Source organism: Primulina huaijiensis, chromosome 14 (genome assembly GCF_012295235.1).
Source record: "Primulina huaijiensis isolate GDHJ02 chromosome 14, ASM1229523v2, whole genome shotgun sequence".
In the NCBI taxonomy this organism is placed as follows: Eukaryota; Viridiplantae; Streptophyta; class Magnoliopsida; order Lamiales; family Gesneriaceae; genus Primulina; species Primulina huaijiensis.
This window is the reverse complement of record NC_133319.1, coordinates 16,026,961-16,030,656: the sequence shown is the minus strand read 5'-3', so window position 1 is coordinate 16,030,656 and position 3,696 is coordinate 16,026,961.

Below are 3,696 nucleotides of genomic sequence, written 5' to 3'. Positions count from 1 at the left end.
CTTCTTTCCTTTAAGAGATTTTTAAATTCCGCGGTTATTTTATGAAATCAGTCGAGGGCGTTACAACTTACCTATTTAGAGATGATGCTTCTTTATGGTGGGAAGGAGCCGAGCATGGTGTTAACATTGCTACTCTTACTTGGGCTCAATTCAAGGAGATATTCTATGAGAAGTATTTTACTACCGATGTTAAAGGGCGACTGAAGAGAGAGTTTATGGGCCTTCGCCAGGGAGACTCGACTGTTGCTGAATTTGTGAAGAAATTTGATAGGGGTTGTCACTTTGTACCCCTTATTTCGAGGGATCATGCAGAGAAGTTGAGGCATTTCATGGATGGTCTACGACGTACCATTCGGAATAATGTTATGATGATGTGTCCTTTGGATTATGCTACTACTACTACTTATGCATTCCAGTCTGAGCAATCTTTGAAGGACATTGAGTTTGAGTTACAGCGCAAGAGGTAGCAACATCATAATAATAATCAGCCAAACAAGAAACCATATATGGGTTCTCCTAGACCTCAAGGGCCTCAAAAGCCCCAAGGTCAAGTCCAGCAGCCAGGACCACCGAAGCAACAACAACCTGGACTACCGAAACCTGTTGAGAGGAAACCATGCCAGGAGTGCAATCGCTTTCATTTTAGCAAGTGCATGTGGGGATCTTTTCGAAGTTTCATATGCAAGGAGGAAGGGCATAAGGCTGCTGATTGCCTGAAGAAGAATGCACCTAATGTTGGAAGAGCATATGTTATGAATGCTAAAGAAGCTGAAAAGGAGGCAGACACTACGCTTATTATGAGTAACCTAGTCATTTAACATTTTTATATTGCTTTTAATGGCAAGAAATGTTAAATTGGTTATTAGAATTTATTTGGGATCAAAGAGACGTAAAGACATTCTAGAACTTAAGTTTGATCAGAGTAGCACAGCGGAAGCATGGATTTTTGGGATACTAGAATTGAATCTTAAACTTTGGGTTATTAGGATAAGCGAATTTCGAGGACGAAATTTTATTTAAGGGGCGAGGAATTGTAAGGTCCAAAATTAAGACGACGCAATTCAACTGCATGAAAATCTAGGAAATATGACAAATGACCAATTAAATTATTTTAATTGCTTAATTGATTATGTGATATGCATGATTATATGTTAAATAATATTTTATTGTCATTATGCATTAAACTGTATTTTTAAGGATTATTCGAGTTGCGATCGAGGGACGGAGACAGAGGGCTGAAAAATGTAAAATGTTTTTATTAAATAATTGTTTTTAAAATATGGTTGATGTTTTTTCATATTTTTGAAAAATAAGGGGTTTTTAGGTGATTTTATACGCTGGGACGTAAATTTTATCGGTGTTGATTTTTTAACNTTTTCATATTTTTGAAAAATAAGGGGTTTTTAGGTGATTTTATACGTCGGGACGTGAATTTTATCGGTGTTGATTTTTTAACAAAAATACGAACATTTGACAACCCGGCTAATAAATTCACAAACTTGTTTAAACAAAACTATTTTTAATATTTTAATTAAGCACTAATGAGCCTAATTTGTATGCTTAATGGGCCTAATCTTAATTAATGATTAATTAAGTATAAAATACTCAAAACCTTCCCCATTAACCCACATTATACACGCAACTTTTCAGAATTTCTCACCCAAAATTCTCTCCATCAAAACACGGCACACATACACCACAATTTGGAAGAAAATTTCGAAAGTTTCAAGGAGGAATTCAAGCCAAGGTTGTCGTCGTCGTTCTTCGCAATCGTCAACAATTAATCGTGCGTTAAATACGCAAAGGCACTAATATTTCTTTCCTTCAAACATCATTACACCATAATAATTGTTTAAGCATATTTTTAAAGGAAAAACATGACACTCGAGTTGAATTTTCGTAACTACATGCATATGTGTTCTAAACTTGTGATTTTGATTTCCAAATTCATGTTTGCATGATGTTTAAGGGGCTGCCATGAGTTAGGAATTGATCAAGCTTGTTTTCACGTGAGTTTAGAGTCCTAAAACATGCACACAACGTCGCACATCAGAACCGATTCAAGTTGGAACCACTTTCTGTCATAAGATATCATGGGGGTTCGGTGATGATCATGGGGGATCGGATGGGTCTTGGCTTGGGGCCAGGGCTAGCCATGGCCGTGGTTGATTTGAGGGTGGTGCTAGGACTCGAACACCAGGGACTGGGAGGAGTCCTAGCCAACAAGGACTTCTACCCGAGAGTCATCAAGCACGCGCAGGGCTGCGCAGGCTTGCAAGGGATAGGTGGCTCGGCCTAGGGGCTTAAGGCTGGGCTAGGGTGAATCATTAGCGTCCTGGGAAGGTGCACGAGAGGCTTGTTCAGTGCTGGTTGGGTCGGCTAGGCCCTAGCAACATAAACAAGAGTCCTTGTCCATAGGGAGTTCTCGGCCGAGTTCATGAGCTGCTGTTATGTCTTTGGTTTTGAGCTAAGGGTATAATCTGTGGGTTCCAAGGGTCCAGGAGGGTTTCCAAGAGGGTTAGTCAGGGTTTGGTCTAGCATGGTTCGAGGGTGGCTCGAGAAAATCGGACCGTGGCTCGGGGTTGTAACATAAGGGTCAAGTTCGGGCTTTCCTTTGTTAAATTAATCAAAACGCGGCTCACGGGGGTCGAGTCGTGGTTCACGAGGGCTATAATATAAAAAGTCTAAGTTTTGAATTTAAGAATTTTATATTAAGGTTTGGTTTAATTCAGGATTAAAACGCAGTAATATTTTATATTTAAAGATTAATTTAAAAGTTCTCAATTTAAGCTAAATAAAAATATGAGAAAATTAATGTAAGCTTAAATTATTATTTGGGATGGTCTAGAGTCGAAGAAATTAAGAAAATGTGAAAAACGTGAAATTTTACGTGTAGGGGTAAAACGATCATTTTACACCTAGAAATTAGTAAACATCATGGCAGTGTTCTGAATGCTGTTTTATATGCTGATATGATTATTTCAAATGTTTATGAATTTTTATATGCCAAATTATGATTATTTTAAATGTTCATGGATATGTATATGTTAAAATGTTGTTTTTAAAAACGTTTATGGATCTTATGACTTAACGTGGACATTTAAAATACATGTTGCATGCTTGGTTTAAAAGAAATACTTTACATGCATGTTTAAATTTTATAAAGTGATTAGAATATGAAACGTTGAAGGAAGTGAAGTAATTGTGACTAATACGATGATATGTTGGAGATATCTTGAGGGTTATGGTCCCAGTGGGAGCCCGACGATCGTGTTTCCTTGGATACGGATACGAATATGTATACGATGATATGTTAATATGTAAGGCCAAGGCTCAATTGACCGGTGAGAGTATTGCTGATGTCCCTGCCGTCCAATACTGTGGTTACATGTAGATGGATCCATCGCCCAACACGTAGACATAGATGAACATGAACGTCACAATTAACGATCGGAATTCAACGAAAAGGAAAAAAGAATACGTATATGTTAATGATAATATGTATATGAATATGTTGAAGATGATATGATAATGTTTATGAAAAGATTATGTTGAAGTTTATGCATGACATGAAAAAGTTATTTTTACGTATAAGTATTTTTCACTGTTGGTTTTAATTTTATACGTATTATTTGGTATCAAGAATATGATGTGTTGAGTCTTTAGACTCACTAGGTGTGATTGATGCAAGTGAGT